General features: G+C 34.4%; 1 protein-coding gene across 3 annotated transcripts in view; it reads left to right on the top strand.

Moving 5' to 3' along the window:
* The window catches only part of LOC110372564 (leucine-rich repeat neuronal protein 2), a 107,455-nt gene that overhangs the window by 74,899 nt on the left and 12,103 nt on the right, over positions 1-20,453 (top strand). The window contains exons 1-2 of one of the 3 annotated variants that reach the window (XM_021329360.3): positions 6,634-7,041; positions 18,642-18,748. The gene's annotated coding sequence lies outside the window, so the exon portion shown is untranslated. Of the gene's footprint in view, positions 1-6,633; positions 7,042-11,521; positions 11,662-18,641; positions 18,749-20,453 lie in introns of those variants that run through there. The other 2 variants (XM_064036215.1, XM_064036216.1) reach the window with 2 other exon arrangements.

Genomic DNA, 20,453 nt, shown 5'->3' with positions numbered 1-20,453 from the left:
CGAAATAGCATTGGATTTACTTCTAAACATATTTATTACGTAGGTATGCAGCCATGTTAATTTAGCGTCGCTTATTTAAAATAAGTTCTCTTTAGAAAGAAATATGGCACAGTTAAGCTTAACATTTTATTGTATCTGATTTGGCTGTCAAAAGTATTGCTTAATTTTTGTTTTTGTTAGGTGTTATTCTTTCATTCAAAACCTAGATACTTACCGAACAGATTTTGATCTAGTTTACAAATGGGACAAAATATGGATATTTTCCAAACGAGGTCATAATTAAAATCATCAACTTATAATTGGTACGTTTTGTTCACAAAATAATAAGCTTTACCCTACCGCCAAAACAATAAGTTTGGTGGATACTAACACAAATACACATCCTTTCATGTTATCCATAGCAACCCGTTTCCCTGCCCCATAACCCGGAAACAGGGGCACTATAGCATAACTCAGAATGAAAACGTTGTAACCGCCATGGCCACAATTCAGTGGTCGGTCATGGGAACCTATAAATTAACCGAATTACCAAATGGTAGCTGTGGTCTATAGTCCAAAGTGATCCGGAATGTTTCTATGACATTTACAAGATATTTTAGACTGGTTTTATTTGGAGAAATAATCCCTGCAAATAAATTTTAGTTTGCTAGGTCAATTACGAAATATTTCGGTTACTCCAGTTTTTTTAATGACAAAAGGCGCAAATTTAAATAAAAGTTCACCTGAAAAAATACGACATATAAATTGAGAAATCAAAGTTAAACATATACCTTAATAGTCTTTATTATACATATACCAGGATGTTCGTACTTCGCATACATACATATTAAAGCAAGCTAATAATACACATCTATGAGCTTCCATGAAATTCATGTTTCACATTTCGCTCCCGGCCAAAGGAAATTGTCGCAAGTTTCAGAGTATGCACCGAACTGCATAATTACTGTGTCATAGCGAAACCAAATATAGAACGTCATTCAAAGCTGGTCTATTGCTACTTTATGTAGTTACGTACCTATATTTAGTTTGTAGAGTTTAGAGACCACGTGTCTGAGCGGCTTCGAAACTTGACTTTCACATACCTATGGTTACCTGTATTGTCAATATTCATCATGCTTAGGTACTAATATTATTAATGCGAAAAAAAGTCTGTATGTCCATCGCATTTTTGGGACAAGCTGCCGAATTGATTTTAATGAAAGATGCACAGAGCCAGTTTAAAACCTGAGAAAAGTCATAGTCTAAACTCCAGTGAAATCCCGCCCTTAGATAAAGTCCTTTAAAATAATCAATTTTGTTAAATCACATCAATAAAACTATTTTTAACCTCTGAAGCCAGCCACTAAAAATGTTTATAAATAAATTATTTCACTCCTCATTTTGTTCACGAATTTAATACATTTCCAAATTTTACGTGAATCTGTAATTGGATTGTGTTTTATCTGACCCAGTTTTCATGGTTTCAAATTATTTTAAGCTCATGCGAACTATGATCAACGCCTTTTCTTCCTTCCTTTGCTTCCATCCGCGGTTTCACCCGCGTCCCGAGATAACTGATTCCTGTAGCCGGCAAGTGACAAAAAATAATCCTATGTACTTCTCCCGGGTTTAAGTTACCTCCCCTCTATCTTTCAGCTTAAATGGTCCAGCCATTCACGTGTGATGGTGTGACCAAGGGATATAATGATTAATTTTCATATACATAGATATGGAATTACACGTGTCAGTCACTTTGTTCACTTTATCGTCTATTTTCAGAACATAATGGTCACCAGGAAAACGTTTATAAACGTCCAAAATACTTCTCCTGAATACGGATATTTCCAGACTTATTTGAAGTTATAGGCTTTTTTCCTCTTTAATAATTTTATATGAGTATGAGGAAAGAAAGTCATGATTTCGCACAAAGTTCTTAGGTACTAGTTTTTTGTAAAAATTGGGTGGTTGAATCGGTTAGACATAGGTATTGAGTCTATAAATAACTTTCCCTAACTTTTAGAATAATTGACGTTCTCAGTTGTTTCATTAAACTTGACAAATTAGATTAAGCTAAACATGGAATTAATGGAATCTATTTCTAAAAATGTCTGACCTTTTCAGGAAAATGCCAGTGCGCTGCAGTTTGATCCGTACCTATAAAGATAGGGTTACTAAGAATTTGTAATTTATCTCATTCCTGTAAGACTTTAACGAGGTAGCTTATTTCTACGAACTCTCGTTAGATACCTGACAGGTACTTACTTTATATTAACATCGATATAGCCATTTAAAAAGCTTCAGTAAACTTTCAATCAATCTGAATGAATAAATTAATTAAAATCGTTTGACTCTTAAGGTAATTATTTACATAGTACAGAAAACAATCTTTATTTTTTTTTCATTAGTGTTAGTACGAGCTGTATCGCTTGGAAAAGCCGAGGGGAAAATTTACTGGTGTGATAACACTGTGAGAGGATCTATACCTAACAGCGTTAAAAATAAAGTCATTTACTTAAATGCGGCTGAAAATATAACCACTTTTCGAAGGACAAGTTTATAAGTCCCCCATACGCCCGCCCTATAACCCTACTCCCCCAAACACCACTTCTCATGTGTTTTTGCTGGGAAGAAGAAATGGTGGAACAAACTCTTCAGCAGTTTTCACACCAGCGACTAAGTCCGAATATAGTAAGCTTCCGACTTCGACTTTCGTAGCTCGCAGCTACAATACGTGAACTCGATATATGTAAATTCGAATCTCTGTTGCATAGCATTGCATGGTTTTCATCGGTGCATCGGAGAATCAAGTTATGTTATCCCTACAGACCTAAGTTTGAGCATTCTGTTTCATTGTACTGTATGTTTATATTGTTAGCTATGGAGGCAAGTTAGTGTAGTTTGCTACTTGATTTAGTTCAAATTTTGTATTTCTTTATCTATATATAGTATTTGTCTGATATCGCTAATCCGCATTGAGCAAGCTAGGTGATTAACGCTCATTCCTTCCTTGAATGCAAAGAGGGATGTGCCTAGTAAAAATGGATTGTGAAAAATCACGATTCACATTTTGTTCTTAGAATTGCTTCTTATATTTTTCCAATAAAATAAACTATGACTGTCAGAAGATTGATCAATAAAACAATTCTAGGTATATGACAACACACAGTTTAGAAAGCAAAATTTAGTTTTCTGATAAAATTAATTTTACTTTTTTAAGTACCACTTTCTGATCTATCAAATATTCATTCCATCAGAGTAACCTTTCATTACAAAAAATACTTACTTAATTAAACAATTTGAAACCGAAAGAATTTTAAACTAGTTTTCTGAATAACCGACCTGTCTTTTATGTCTACTATTGATTTATTTCAGTCTGGCCTTGACAAACCACTAACGATTCAAATAAAATAGAAACTAAATCAATTTAAAATAAGTACCCAAAACTTTCCAGCCAAGCTCATAACATTTTCTCCGAAAAAATCTTTGAAAAAAATAAGGCCGATGTTACATTAAAAAAATTCGTTGTTCTTACAAAAAAATGTAGCTCAAATCTGCAATAGAGGCGTCCCATTCTTAGTTTGTATTATGTCGACATCTTTATTACGTAGAGAGGTTCAAGGTAAGAATACAACGTTCCGGCGTGTCGAGCCCAACGTTACCTCGCGATCGATACAGCCCGACCTCCGTTCTACATCTCTAAAATTATCCAATACTACTTACCCGCCAACGTTGCTAAGCTTCGCCTGAAACGAACAACTTTACGTTTATTTTTAAAGAACAATCGTTATTTTTTCAGGTGTTTTTAAGGTAGGAATTTGCTTAATTATATTATTTTAGGTAATGGAGGGCACTACTGTCAGTAGTGACTAAGTATATAATGGAATTTAGAAAGACTTTTTCATATTTTAGTTGGTATTTAACTCTATTGTTTTTGGGATAAAGTTGATAAAATAATTTCTTTAGTTTCTACCTATATGATGCTAGACTTATCAAAAACCCTTTCTAACTTGGTTTACTTATATTGTGAGTTTGAGGCTTAAAGTAAAATAAAGAAAATCCAAACAAAATATACAGAGAAGTGTTCGTAAGTAGTGTTGTTACAAAGTAGTTTCTCGGGGTAAATCCCTAGTGGTATTATCTGAAAAATGTTTGTTTTATGACGATTTGACTTGTTGAATACTATTGTCAATATTCGAAAAACTATTTGTTGACTACTTGACAGGAGCAATCTTTTTACAATTTGTCTTACGTTTAATAATGTTTACGAATATACTTCAATAATAGAACATCCTTGGCAGTCGTTACGGGTAGTCAGAAGCCAGTAACTCTGACACCAGTCTAACCAAGGGGTATCGGGTTGCCCGGGTAACTGGGTTGAGGAGGTCAGATAGGCAGTCGCTTCTTGTAAAGCACTGGTACTCAGCTGAATCCGGTGAGACTGGAAGCCGACCCCAACATAGTTTGGGAAAAGGCTCGGAGGATGATGATAATAGAACGTAATTTTGATCGTAAATACGTTTTGTTACATTTGATTAGACGTTGAAGCGACAATGAAGCAATTTCTATATTGTAGGTGATAGGCGGCAGTAATTAATAATAAAATATGAAAATCCCTGTGAATAATATACTAATTCGTATATAAGAATAGGAATCCACCCAAGTGTAGGTAATAATCGAAGTCAGAAATCCGTACGCTAAATCGGATAGATTTGTTATGTACATATTAATCCTGGATATTACTGAGCTTTTAATATGAAAGACAGTTGACGGTTTCAGCCTTGGGTAATATAAGAGATTTATGTCAATATCAAAGAAAATGTCTATTGTATTGTTATTATAAACATTCGTTTTACTTCTTATTTAAAATACTTTACTAGATAAGTACTCAAAAATGTCGTAGTTTCTTAGCTAAATGGAGAAAAAGCACAAAGGCTTGTTCATGAGTTTTTTTTTTTTTCAAATCAAATGGTTTATTTGTGAAACACGGGTATGGTACAAAGATCTTAAAAAAATATATACAATTGTTCATGCCGTGATCTGCCACATGGGGCATACAAATATGATACTTACTAGCTAACTATAATTGTATAGATTTATCCAAATTACATTTTAATTTATACAAATTGAGACTGTTACTTTTTAATTTCTGTATGTTCAGCACTTAGATAATCTTGTAGCCGATTGATACATTTTGTATAAATGTAGGAACACTTTGTAGAAATACAAGCGTCACGCCACATATTCTAAGAAATATTTACCAAGTAAAATAGTGTGCTTTGTAAGTTACCAGCTTTGTTACGAAGCTATTAAAGAGTTTGCGTAAACTTTGCTCTGCACAGGAGTACGTGGGAAATTGTACAAAGTTGTACAATTTGCTCATTATTGTTCGTTATATGGATGTCTTTGTGTAATAAAATGTATTATAGTGGTTGTTACTTGTAGGTATGAAAGCTGCTACTTAAAATAATTTTGTCCTTACTATTGTGATACTTTTGAGCTGAACAATAATTAGTAATAACCTGGAAGTCTTCAATTCTAGAGTGAATAAGTTACTACTAGGCAAGCGTGCTCCATCTTTGACCACATCGTCGCTTACCACAGTTGAGATAGTGGTCAAACGCGAGTACCTATATAAAAGAAATAAGCTGTTTTAATTGTTAAAATGTATTAAACCGACTAGGCGATACACAGACACTGGTACGTTCTATTCAGTATTCGTTCGTTGACAGTCACAAAGAGAAATTGGCTGATGACTGATACTCAAGTTTAATTCAATAGTACTACACCATGTCATTCCATTAACAAAAAAACATCTCAAAAATCCCTTAAAAATAAACAAAAAATGTTTAAAAAATCGTTCGTTGAATTTTGTCACTCAATTTCGCTGATAAAAGTTCGCGTTTTCGCTACGCAGCGTAGCTCTAGTTAATTACAATGATTGCAGAATGCACACAAGCGTGCTATTTGTGTTCAAACATTTGTGATCATGATACGTTACGTGATCCAATTCAGCACATGTGCGGATTGCACACAGATTGCTTCGTACTGACTACGCAATGGATGTGTGGCGTGGCAATTTTGGTGTTGTTTTTATTAGAAACTGTAAGAGGAAGTTATAAGTGAAAAGGTTAAGACGTGACTGGTTATTTAATTATGATGGAGATTTTTCGCGGCCGCAAGCGCTATGTGCTAAAATGGCATGAAGCAGGTGTCGGTTGGAAAATATGGTGTTGTATTTTTTTAAGACTTAAAGTAGTTTATGACAGTTAAATAGCTACCCTATTTCGCCTATATTTACCCTATTTTATATCCGCAATATTTTACAGGATTTGAGCTAAATAGACATGTGTGCCATTACTCGGAATGGGTGCTACTTTACGCTAATACAATCCTCCAGCCCTTGTCGCAATTTTATTCGGAGTCCATATTATTTTACGAGACGTCATCTGTCAAGTAACATTATTTCCAGCGATATCGTCTTCCTTCACAGTCTATACAATGTACATCGTTTCTATATAGTTAAGATTTCCTTTTATTCATCATTCACTTCAATTCAATTGTTTAGCTTGATTAAATCCGCATTATGCCGAGTTCACCGACTCACTCACTGAATGGACATGATGCCCCGCCGACACGTGAATCGAGTTATCAACGACGAAACGATCCGACACTTCCTCGCACTGAGACTCGCTCCTAAACGGAGGTGGCCTATCAAATGATAATAGAATATGAACAACCGAAGGGGCCTGCCCAGTCGCGCCACGATCTGCGCAGATAAATTCGACATCCAAAAAAAAACTTCAAAACTCTTTGTGTTTCCGCGATACGAGAGTGCATTTCGCTATAAAATATAATGGTTGATTTTTCCGCTGTTCGTAAAAGTGCTTTTAGAGAGAGTGTTACGTAATAATGTATGGTATGATATGATAGGTGTAAGTGACGGAAACCGTTTGACAGTGCTATTGGGCGTGTATAGTGAACTTAACTGGTAATTGTGGCAGTGCGTTTCAGTGAGATTGTGTCATTATAAACGGACTGTGGTTTTCGTTCGTCACGCTTCAGGTAATTAGTTTTTACTGTCATTTGCATAATTAACATGGGAAGTAATTTATTGTGTCAGGCTGTTGACATCATTTAATTAACAAAAACAATCTCTACGTAATTTTAATGGAACTTTTAAACGAAGAGCACATTTTGTGGGAAATATACATAAGTAGGTAATATAGTACAAAACATAGACGCTTTTACAAGATGTATGTAGATATGCCTACGTATATTCTACGTACGTACTTTGTATAATGCTTAGTGGTTAAGAATAAGTAATGTCGACAGATTCATCCTCAATTGAAACAATGAAGTAGGGTCCGGCGTGCCAAAATTATTTAATGACAGCTTCAACTCAAGGGCACTTTATGAAAGACTTTGGTACTAAAGTAGAAGTTTAAAGGTTACAATCCAAACTAATATTATAAATGCGAAAGTAACTCTGTCTGTCTGTCTGTCTGTCTGTCTGTCTGTCTGTCTGTCTTTCTGTCTGTCTGTCTGTCTTTCTGTCTGTCTGTCTGTCTTTTCTTCACGCCTAAACTACTGAACCGATTTGTGTGAAATTTGGTATAGACATAGTTTGAAACTTGAGAAAGGACATAGGATAGTTTTTATTACAAAGAAATATAAAATTAAAAATAAAATTCATTCCGGACATATAGCGCCATCTATTGGTCAAACCAAAAATCTGCCGGAAGTCACTGTTCCACGCGAACGAAGTCGCGGGCAAAAGCTAGTATAATATATATGTTAAAGATAAATCATAGGTATTTTACATTAATTCTTATCAATGTTCAAGTTTAGATTGTCACTATTCTTCGCATAAACTACAAAACATAAATTGAGCTGAAAAAAGGTTTACAATTTATGAAACCTAAGCTTCCGTGTTTTAACAACAATTATTACATTTTGTAATAAACTTACACAATTCTTACGTTCTCATTATGATGAACATGATTTGTATACTAAATGATTGAATATGCATGAACATTTACAATATTTAGTCAAAATCCATTGCCGCAAATATAAATTATACTTAGGGAGATTTTCGACATTTTGGTTTACCTTAATTTGTCTTAGTAATCCGTTAAGTAATACATCTTAGTGTTGACAGAATATTTGTTTGAAGGCTTTCAAATTATTGTGATTTAAGCTTTTTATATGCCTTCTTACTTTTGGTACTTATGAGATGATGGCTGACAGAAGAGTATGGAAGAAGAAAACATGCTGCGTCGACCCCAAGTACCTAAAAATTGGGATAAGGGCAGGAGGATGATGAGTTGATAACTATGCCTTCTTAAAATAACCTGATTTATGTACCTACCTCAGTACTTCAAAACCAAAACCAAATCCTTTGCTGATATACATTTTTCATTTCATAACAAAAAGCTTTACATTTTCAGTTGTTAAAATGGTTTTAAATATCTTTTGAAATATATAACATTTATTTCAAGTTTTGTACTGAGTTATAATTGCTAGATTTCCATAATTCTCGTAAAACAGACGATATGAAACATGATATTATAAAACAAAAGATTTCAGTGAATAATGCGATGTTGGTTATATAAAAGTTTTATTCATTCATGCATTCGGAATGTGACGTGAATTCTGTGCTCAATCATATTTATTTAAATGATTACCAAATGTATGAATTATTACGCTCCAGTTATTTTGCAGTGGATTATTATGAAAATAAAATATGAATTTTCACACGACAATTGTGGGCGGGGTGGTTTTGATTCATTTATAATTTTGACGGAATTCTATTGAAATTACCAATATTTAACGACATTTTATACTTTATTTATAAAACACTAGTCGTTTTAGGCGGTTTTGCTCGCATCCTCAAAATTTTAATATAGCCTTTGTTGCTCGGGAAAAGTCACTTTCCATACGGTGAAAGAATTTTTCAAATCGATTCAGCAGTTTTGGAGCCTTTACACACAAACAAAAAATATTTACTTTTTATCATATTCGTATAGATTAAGTATATGCTGAAAGTGGTTTTAACAGAGATAATTGTCATTGCATAATATTACATAGGATTAACATGTTATAGTCAATAAACCACGATTTTTTAAGCACCATCTTAAGAAAGTACAACAAAACACAGTTACATGTTTCAAACACATTTTATACAGATATATAGGTATAATGATGCAACTAGTTACACAATACTAGCCACAGTTTATGAGCCATGGTTTCATGTAACTGCTCTATAAACAAAACTAAGGGTATGGTGCCCTGATTGGCAATGAACATGAATAAACCCCATGCGTGTTCTGTTCATAACTTCAATACCCTTCTGGTGAGTTAGTTTCTATATGCCAAGTTAGTTTATATATATGTAATTATATAGTTATTAGAGGTAAGGGTTGGTGTTAGTAATAGTAAGTTTATATATGTATTGTCTGACATAACATCATTATTACAGTCATATAAGGTTATAAATACGAAAGGGAATGTGTTTGTCATGCTAAACGGATGAGATTGAAATTAGTCACGGATATATGTCGTGGAAAAAGAGTTTTTTTTTATTAGGATGTAGATTCCTTGATATTAAAAAGTGTTCAAAACTATTGCAGGTCCATATTTTGAAAATTATGTTTAAGTCGCTCAATATTGCACTACTATAGTCGTCAACAAAGAACATAAATAAAAAAGTTGTAGTATGTGGTGACTTTAATATAGATATGTTAAAAAAGAACAAAAATACGTCTGAATTGAACACATTGAACACTTGATCTATGGTTTCAAACTAAAACAGGCAATTAAAGAACCTACGCGGCCAAGTAGTGGCTCTTGCATCTATAACATTTTTGACAATATTCGTGGTGCTAGCATAATAAAACAGTGGAGTAATTTATAACTTCATACCTACGTATTTACGTACATACCAAGGAATACCTAGTGATTCTTCCTTCATATGTAGTACCTACATAGGTACTAGATATTCTATTTCATACCGTGCTGCTGATCGTATCAAATATGGTTTCTATCGATTTGATTTCGGCTGCTAACTGCGCACTAACTCACTACACGTCTGCAAAGTTTTCTGTTGCAGTTCTGATCGTAATAGAGGCACACTTGTTTTGTATCAAGCACAATTGGCAATCTTTTGTGTAATGTTTGAGTCAAAATTACTACATTAAAAAAAAATTGACACAAACATTACCTCCTTGCCACAAAATTTTCTTTACATACCTATTCTATACCAACTTTCTGTTCAAGTTTCTGGGTGAACCACAACAAGCTTAAAAGCTAATGTCCTTTCTTCTTAGGCTCTAGATTTTACTCTGTTCCAAACATTTTAATTGGTTCAGTATTTGGGGGGTGAATTCGTATTTATAATATAAGCAAAGATTTCCGTACCTACTAATTATGTAGTTTTAGTACACAGTAACACCAAAAATACATAGGTACTCGAACATTCCTCCAAAGATCACACACGATAAAGACACATACATAGATGTACAAATGTACAGACACACTCATAAAGTTCGGAGTGCGACAGAAAGGGCCGTAGCCTTTGTTTTCCACGTTAATTAACATTATTATTTCGCCGGTCGTTTGTCCAATTTGGGCCCAAATTGGAACAGTTTCCAAGGAATAAAACCTCGTAGACGTTTGAGGTTAGCTCGCTTAATTGACCGAAGCTGAATTATGTTCTTTTCTATACGATAAAGAAGTCTTTGAAAGGAGTTTGATGTTTTTTTAGTGAGGTATTTTTGTTAATCTGTTAATAGGCTATTTGTACTGATGTATGTACATGTGTATCTTTTAAAATATAGTATTCATCATTTTTTTTCCGCTTTTCACATTCTACACGGCGAAAATTGTGGATTAAATCGGCGATCAAATCATGGGAATTAATGAATTAACAATACATAATATTACGCTTAATTCCACCGTATTCTAGTTAGTCTCCGTTTATTATATCTGCGGCTTCACTCGAGTCTCGAGTAAGCATACAAGTGGTTCGAGGTATTAATCACTTAAGTTGGCACTTCTGGCGTTGGTATGTAATGTAGTACATACATACTTTTGTGACATGTATGAAAATGTAGTATATTGTTATAGACGTAAAACACATGCACAGAGCTGTATTTTGATGAGTCCTTGGGCTTAAAAATATATATTCCAAATCGATCCAATGAGTGATATTACAGTAAAATGTGTATTTCAGAAAAATACTCTGAAATACTTGCGTTTGATGTAGGTATGTGAAAAAAGTTAGAGCATGTGGTTAGAAAAAAAATTAACACTTAGAAAGATCTTACTAATATTTTTCTATTCTAAAGTCTTCAAAATGTTCTAGACAGTTCAAGAATGCAATTTTTATAAAGCAAAAATAATTTAGATTCTTGGGCAATAACATTGGCGCTATTTGAATCATTCATGCAATAAGGAAATAAAGTACCCCCTTCATCAATATTCAGACTGTGTATTTCTCACAATAGTTTTCCTTACAACAGCATATATTACAGAAAATGTATTCATTGTTAGCACATCTTAATGGGGCATAGGTGCGACAAGAGTTAAGCTTGTAAGCAGTAAATAAAATAACTTCGGTCCTAAACAAACCTACACCGTGTTTTATCCTCCTTTGTGAAGTGTAGAACGTGTACATACGTATATGTAAGTATGTATGGGTACTTGTGTATGTGTGTGTATAGATCATGGAAAACAAAATGACGAGCGGAGGTGCCATAATGGAAAATTCCTAAGAAAGTGGCGTCGCCAAAACGTGTGTATTCGGGATACGCGGAACGTTACCGTCTCCGCCCTTTCTTGTAGAACGCGAGCATCTAAAACAAAACAAAAATCGTTGACAGATTTCTCAAGAAATCCATACGCCTGGTTATTTCACTCGTATCTGATCGATTTGATTACGCTCACCGTACATAAATATTTGACCTAGAAGAAGGTGCCTGACCTACCTTTCTATTGGCATCTCCGCTATCGTTCCTTCCTCCGTGGTATAGATTTACATTCAGATTTCCCGAATGGAAGGAAAATACTGAAAGTGTGTGCTTTTCATTTCGATGTATTGAGACTGTTTGGAGATAGGAGCAAGCAAAACGAAGTAACATTCGTTTATTTTTAGTAGGTAGGTTTATAGGTTTCATGGATTTCTGTCTGTTTATAGCAATTCGTGTTTGGCTTTGTAATAAAAGGATGTCGTCGTTCTTATTTTGGCTGATAGAAGTAAGCCTCTTTTTAGGGTAACTTTGGGTTGTATTCATTGAAATAGAATAAAACTGGGTTAACGTTCACTTTTCAAAACGAATGAATAAAATATATTTGCTGTCATAAATTGTCCAAAAACAGTTCTAAAGCTATTTTAATTAAAGCTCGTCGACAGTTTGTGTTTCAAAAATATAAAATGCACCACTTTAGAGAGATAAAAGGTTTTTATAACTGATCCAATTTGCCCGGAATAGTTGCTGGTTAATGTGAAAAAATCCGGAAAAAATCTCAGTGAATTACGTATCAAAGTTAAAAACATAGAAAGCTTTTATTCAAACTGCACGTGAGCAATTATAACGATCCATATTCTGTATAATTGTCGCCTAGTTTCCAAGTCCTTGACTTTGTGACCTTCACAATACAACATTATATTCCCTACTTTATGGTAGTTTATTATTTAATGACTTAATGACGGACTGAAATCTGTTTTATTACAACCAGGGTTTTATGGTAGGAGGTTAAATCAAAGTTTTATAATATGCCCCTTAGGAAGGGCGGGCTTTGTGTAGCTTTGTATGAAAGTAGGCTTTCTTATTGTGCCTCACAGAACAATTGTGTAGGAGTTTTGGAATTATTAAGGCGTGACAAAGGATTGATGATCGGGCGAATGAATCTTTTTTATTAGGTCATTACTCGACTGTTTATTGTAAGAAAACTGATTTTGTGTATAGTTGAATATTTTTCACGGGATATTGATTTAGATTTCTGGTATTTTCAGGACTTTTGGTGGTCTCTTTTTCTGTGCCAACGAAATTAGTAATTGTGCAAAGATTGGATACAATATATTCAATGTTGCAGAATGCTCAATTTTTTTTAGGTAAAACTGATTTTATTTTGACTGCACCACTGAATGGAAGAAAAGCCAGGAAAAATAAGTTACGTATTTACATACAGTTTACGTATTTCATATAAATTGTGATAGATATGTGTGGGTTCTGTAAGAACACGCTTTCGATTCCCACGCGAAGCAAATATTTGCATACCGACATAATGCTCGCAGGTTTTTCAGATGTGGGCGGTTTTCTAAGTGGAATCTGTGTTTGTTCAGAAAATTCCTTGAGTAAGGATTTTTTTTTATAAGTAAATAGTAGGGGAATGTTAAAAGTTTTAGTCTGTAGAGAGGTCCGCATTATTAAGAAACGAAAATATTATAACGTTCATCTTATGCCGTGTAGTGTTAAAAGCAGTTTTATATAATTTTGGTTCAACTCAATATGGGATAAAACTTGATAGACCACGATTCTTGTATTACGTACTCTTCTTCTTCTTCTTCTTAGCGTTTATCCCGTCTTGTGACGGGGTCCGCTTTCCGTATCTTCTTCTTCCACTTCGCTCTATCCTGGACATCTTCCTCTTTGAGTTCGCAGATTTCCATGTCTTTCTTTACGACACTCAACCACCGCAGTTTTGGCCTGCCTCTGCGCCTTTGACCGGGTATATCGAGATTGAGTGTCGCATTGCCGATGTACTCAGGTGGTCTCCTTTTAACATGTCCGTACCATCGCAGCCGTTATTCTTGCATTTTGTCAGCGACATCGACATTTGATTCTTGTATTACGTACATACTGAAAAAAAAACCTATGAACTTGTTTATAAGCTTCTAGACTATTAGTTAAATAGCTTTAAAATCAAAATCCTGATACTCACGATTTCCGAGCCATCCAGAACCCAGAGTTAAAAGCATACTAAAATACATAAATTTACGAGTACGTTTGTGAGATGAAAAAAATCAACAGTAAAAGCTTTTGTGTGTTCACGAAGGCTGCGCTCAAACGATCAAGTTATGTCGATACATTTCTGTTATACGTGCAAAACGTTTTCCTTCTTGGCATCAGAAAACTACATGCAGTATTTGTAAATATGGATATTTAGTTAGTACTAATCGATTATTAAAAGACCATCACTCTCTCCTGAACAGTGAAGAGCTAAACGTATCATTTGATAAAGTAGACATAAGTGTCATAATCACCAACCCGCATTGAGCAAGCGTGGTGATTAATGCTCAATCCTTCTCTATATGAGAGGATGATGCCCAGCAGCCCAGCAGTGGGACGATAAAAAGGCTGATGATGATGATGAAAAGAAACATTGCTATAAGGGCATCGGCATGCCAACTGTACCTCTCATATTACCCACAAAAATATCAAATTTTCAAACTACCTATGTTAAAACCCTAGTGTTACCCTCCCGGCTACTTTGTTAAGTCTAAACCAACAAAATAGTTCGCGGCTCACTAAGCCCTTGTTGGCTCGACACTGTTTTGAATAATAGCTTTGACGCTGCATTTTCCAACATTTTCGAAGTACAGTTTACCCTGATTGGCTAGGACGTGGTCAAACCTCATCGAATATGCCTGGGAGAAGCCCTATTCGGTAATTTTTGGACGAAAATCATGCTGCCTCTTAATAGCTTCTGGCAGTATTGCAGTCTTTTGTAGAATAGTTGCGCTTATTGTGATTGCGATAGAGTCTATTTTAGTGTGTAGGGTATGAAACGGAATTGGCAAATTAGTACTGTCGTATCAGATGGGCTAGTGTAAAGGACCTAGAATGGATGGCAAGGTTGAACTTTTGACTACAGATGTCTGTGTGTTGTTTGTGTACGTAAAGGGATGGTCTTCGGAGCTCATTGGAGAAGGTTTACGTTCATCAATAGAAGGAAATAAGTACAAACTGTGTTTAAACTCTGTAGTAGAAAATATTCGAGTACGTTAACGTCACGGCAGCCATCACGTTACCGTGAACGATTACTGCGATACATCAAGTTCGAATAGCCGCTACAACTAAAATTGTGTATAACCATTTCTAATTTATTAATGGTAGCTTTAATCATTAGTATATAAATTAAAGTATGTAATACAGAGCGTGGTTAAATTAAAATTAGTATTGTAAACAAATCGTAAATCTCTCATAATTGATGATTACTCATAACAACATACTGATAACCTCTATCTGTAGGTAGGTGCCGACTTTCATGTTGGTTAGATAAATCAGAAATATTTCACCTACCTACATGTACTGTTATTTCGTAAAAATACTAATAATAACCATTGTAGCCTACTTTAACGTTACTTACTCTAACATTACATGACATAAACCTATTTTACTTCGTATTTTACCAAAGACCAAAAGAATTTTACCGAAGGTCAATTCCATCCAAAGAAAAGGACACACTAAGTGGTCATACTCGTTTATAAGAAAAAATACAAGAGAAATAAAACACGATATTAAGGCCGGGACGGCTAAGGACAGGTGTCCGACCTCTGACGAGACGTTTTGCCATTCATCCCGTCTGCGACAAATTAGTATTCTTTGTCCATTCACGGACCAATGGGTGTGCCGTGTTGTAAAAATGTTGGTGTATTGAGGTAGATGTGTCACTTCTTTGACCCAAGTCGTTTGTAGAGCGTTGACGCTGGATGCGAGTTTTATTTTGTTATTTTATTTCTATTGGTGGGAGCTTTATCTGAACGTAGAAAGTTCTCGATATAAGTATGTGCTGTAGGAATTCGATGATGGAAAATGTAATGCTGTAATATTAGTGCGGCATATTTATTTGTATTTAGCTTTCAGTTGCCATAGTCGTAGAGACAACTACATTAATGACTACAATTTAATATACAACATAATATAGCGTGTTCAGATTACCTACACAGTCCAAAATCTCCTCTAAAACTGTATTTAGAAGGTCTAAAATGTTATTTTCAAAAAGATTGATTGCACAAAACTCCGGGGCGACACAAAACATGGCGATAACGAGCACCCGTGCAAAGGAACGTTGGTTCAACAACTGTCAGCTGTGACGTTCGTTAAAAGTTCACTTTAACCTTCTTTAACTAGGGATTTGGTTACCGTTTTGTGGGTATACCTAATACTACATTTTAAATGGGAATTTATAATAAAATACTAATAGAAAAGAAACAATTTCTTCTTTTGTTTGCTTGAACAGGTTTATCTCAACAACTGCTAGTCCGAATTTCAGGAATAGTTGCAGTGTTAGACAATAAATGAATGCTATAGGTCAGTTTTTATTTCATTTTATTCATTTTCACGGGCGAAGTAGTCCACATAAATTGTTCGCAGAAGTTAGTTTGAGCTATAAAATATTGATATTTAACATTTGATTGATGATTAAGAACGTACCATATTTAAAGTAGAGAATTCTCCGTTTAATCATAAGTTAGCTAAAATAACCTAACTTTTTGTTGGTTTATAGATACTAATATTATATTCAATTCAACTTTTGCAATATCTTCATTGCCATTCTTAGCATTGGAAAGGATGCTCCAAATAGGCCATGCGCGACAAAGATAATCGAATCAGAGCATTTTGAATTTCCCAAAGGGAGGAGCCTCTCTTGATTTAATTTTATTTCAAACAAAAGGCCTCTTAGCTTTTCCGAATTAAATGTTCAGGAGTCGTTTTGATTTCGACTATTTCCATAAAAGTCAATACAATTATTTCGTTATATAATCTATGCCATCTAATTTAGTCCTTTGTTACGTTTCACTGTAAAACGTCTGAACCGATTGAGATGAAAAGTGTAAACAAAATGGTGAAAAGAATACACTTAGGTTAAGTTTTACGTCTATTACTGAGAAGCTACTTTTCCAGGACAAGCTTCCACGGCTACGCCCTGGATTAATTTTACTTATGAATCATAAAAAGAACATGTTGATATTTTGTAGTGATACGGATGTGATAGCGCTAAGAATATGATGTGCATTACATAATCCTACAAACTAGGGTCAAGGTAGTGCCATTTTATATTCCCGAACCGAATACGAGTACATTTGTGTTCTAGGTCATATTTTATGAGGTTATTTGTCAATGGCAAGGAGATACCTTCCTGTTTTTTACCCAAGTAGATCGTTTCTCTCGCAAGTCTTTATAGAGATTTTCAATTATTTTTTTTGATGTGGGAAAGTATCAGATGACCTCCCGCTGTAGTTGCACTGAAAAGGAGTGTCAGACTTATGTTCCTTCCCAAAACCCACTTATTTTGCTTCAGTAGCCATTTGTGAATGAGGGCCGCAACCGATTTCTTTAATCAATCCGGAAGTGAACCATCTGTGCAGCCTTAAAACTTGATTGACACGTTATTTTAAATAAACAAATACAAAACTTAATAAACAGCATTTCGTTCTCATTGTCCCCACACTTTTCACGTTCAAAATAGGTCAGTAAATATCACATTTACCGCTGAAATAAGCTTCGGTTTTAATGTAGGCTTTTAGTGTTCTACCTTGAAATTATGTAAGCCAATATGGCGGATAACGGGCCATCGTTCAATTATATCGGAAACCGATCTTACATGAACGTGTTGCCATATTGTGTTAAAGCTCTTATGCGGTGATTATTAATATCAATTAGTTTTACACTAGCTCTTAAAACGTTCAAGAGAAAGCAGTTTTTCTAAATTAGTCTTTTGAGTACGGACGATTAATATTAGGATAATTTATTAAATGTGTTTCTCTGGCCGTTTTTCCGTGGTTTCACTTGCATCGCATGGTGACAACTGTCCGCATCGGGATAAAATATAGCCTAAGTTACTCGGGGATAATGTAGCTTTCCACCAGTGAAAGAATTTTTCAAACCTATAGTTTCGGAGACTGTAGGTTACAAACAAAAAAAGTTTTTCCTCTTTATTATTTTACTGTAAATTAATTTTATTACTCCAATATATTTCAATTAATAATTACGCGTTAGTTCAAGAACACTCGTTTGCTGTGAACCAATTAAAAAACACTCCATAGGTACATAATATTTATGCTATTAGTAAGTTCAAAGTTAATTACAATAATTATAGAGCTCATTAGGTAATTTGTTTAATGAATATTATAATTACATTAACATAATATAATTGATGTCAGATTACATTGTAATTATTGTCTGTTATTAATTAATTACGTTCGCGTTCTGTATACATTTTCTCTTTTGCTTGTTTAATGTGTATTTCATTCGTTATTTTTCATGTTTCTTTTTTTAAATCAATAGTATATTCCTTAATGTGATGAGGTTTTCTTTATGATGGGTATATATATGAAGGGATTTAAAACGATATTAATAACGCTGTGTCCAACTGCTTACATATTTATTTCCTGTATGTAGTTTTTTTCTGAATACAGACACCAATTTATATAAAAAGAAAAAATCTAGAAGTGTATAACGAGAAATAGTACCTAATTCTATTCTCTGTGTCACAGTAAATCAACAGACTTCACAACAATCACAGTATGTTAACAAATTAGTCCCGTCATAGTGAAGAGACCAAACACAGCCAGTTCCGCCACTATTCATACAGGCCGAACGCCGAAAGCCGAATGTTTGACGTCATCCCAAGTACTAAATTGATCTAATCTCCGGCAGGGACGGGCCGACGACTCCGGTGAACATGACCTAGTGCCGAATGACATCGGCACACCCCTCGCCCCGCCATAATAGCTCGCCGACCTGACACGCACACAGACGCACAAGTAAGTTATGTATGTGTATGTAATCGTGTAAAGGAAATGATGTTTTGTTGGAAGTGGTTTTCGGTTAATTGTCGTTGTTAGAGTAATGTGGTGTTCGGATTTAATTAAAAGTTTTGTATATATTTTGAGAATGGGGTACTAATTATTCCTTTAAGGTTATATTTTTGAACGATCGATATAGTGAGGAGAAGTTAGTCTTCTTGATAATTTTATCATTATGTTAACAAAAGGCGTATTTTACGATTCGTTAGCGCCTGATAAAATTGCTATCGCAAAGTTAGATGATGGCAAAATATCAAAGAACTATTCGGTTGTTACTTTTACATGCATGGATTCAATATATAACTAAAGAGAAATATTGGACTTTTATGACTAAAATAATTAAATAACAAAAAACATATTCAAATATTGGTATGTGAAAATAAATAAAATCCCCCGAGTATGTTAAGTAAGTAATTATGTTGAATTGAATTAAGTGCAGCGAAGCACGAAGAAATACCTAACTTTGTTAATAAGATTCCGTCTAAGCAAGAGTTTTATAATATCAACGAAGTTCTTGTTTGTAACGAAACCAACCATGACGAGGAAAAGGAAGACAACAAAATTCATGCATTATACTCAGTATTATCTACACTAATAAAATAAAGATAAAAAATTTGTTTGTTCGTTTGTACCCTAATCGCTCCGAAACTACTCTTCGTTTATATTTTATCTTGGCAGAGTAGTTCCCACGGGTGAAACTGCTTGAAAACGGCTAGTCTATACTAATATTATAAAAGTTGAAGGGTTTGTTTATTTGAAAGTGCTAATCCCTGGAAGTACTAGGCCAACTTGAGGAGGACTTACGGAGGCTAAAGACTACTTGGCGGGTGAAACTAAAGCTAGTATTTATATATCTATATTAAGTAATTAGAATTATGAAAACATAGGCTAAGAACACAGATTAACTTGATAAACTACTTTTATATGTATTTTCAGAATAAAGTCAGCCATAGCAATTTTCCTTCATAATGATAGGTATAGGTATGGTCTCACATTAGTCATAATTAGGGAATATGGTGGACATAAATAAACTAACTCAACTGTAGCTGTCAGCAGAACATTAATTTTGTGGGACATAATGGGTTAACAATACACAAGGGTGAAACTAGTAGTTAGTATTTCTGGTCAAAAATAATTTGTTACTGTCTGGCACTAATTATTGTAGGTACTTCATAAAAAAAGACATTTTAAAGATGCCTTTTTTATTTAGGTATAACTTTACACAATAAATAAATACTTCTTTAAAGATATCATTCGAATGCTGTAAAAATGCTAATCGAACTCAAATAAAATAATGTGGATATTCAAATGTACATATGTTGTAAAAAGTTTGACAAACTAAATATTTATATAGGCACTTTTTGTAGCACAAACCACTTAAACAATAACCAAAGGTTGACAGCCCTTTACTGGCAGCATTGAAAGGCCACGGCTCTCCAATAACGAAAAAAAAAACAATTTGAACGTAGCTTGTGGCCAGCGACAGGGGTGTTAAACAATTTGTGAACAAACCTTCAGGGTACCGGGGTACCCTTGATTAGTATTCGTAACCCGTACACCGCCGATAGAATATTCAGCTCGCCAATATGTACCGAACGTACTTCAATCTAAATGTATACGAACATTATTTTTTGATACGTGCCCCTGCGGTAATAAAGGGCTG

This window comes from Helicoverpa armigera, chromosome 9, assembly GCF_030705265.1.
Source record: "Helicoverpa armigera isolate CAAS_96S chromosome 9, ASM3070526v1, whole genome shotgun sequence".
Lineage (NCBI taxonomy): Eukaryota > Metazoa > Arthropoda > Insecta > Lepidoptera > Noctuidae > Helicoverpa > Helicoverpa armigera.
The sequence above is the reverse complement of the archived record's forward strand: the minus strand, read 5'-3'. Positions and strand labels throughout refer to the sequence as shown.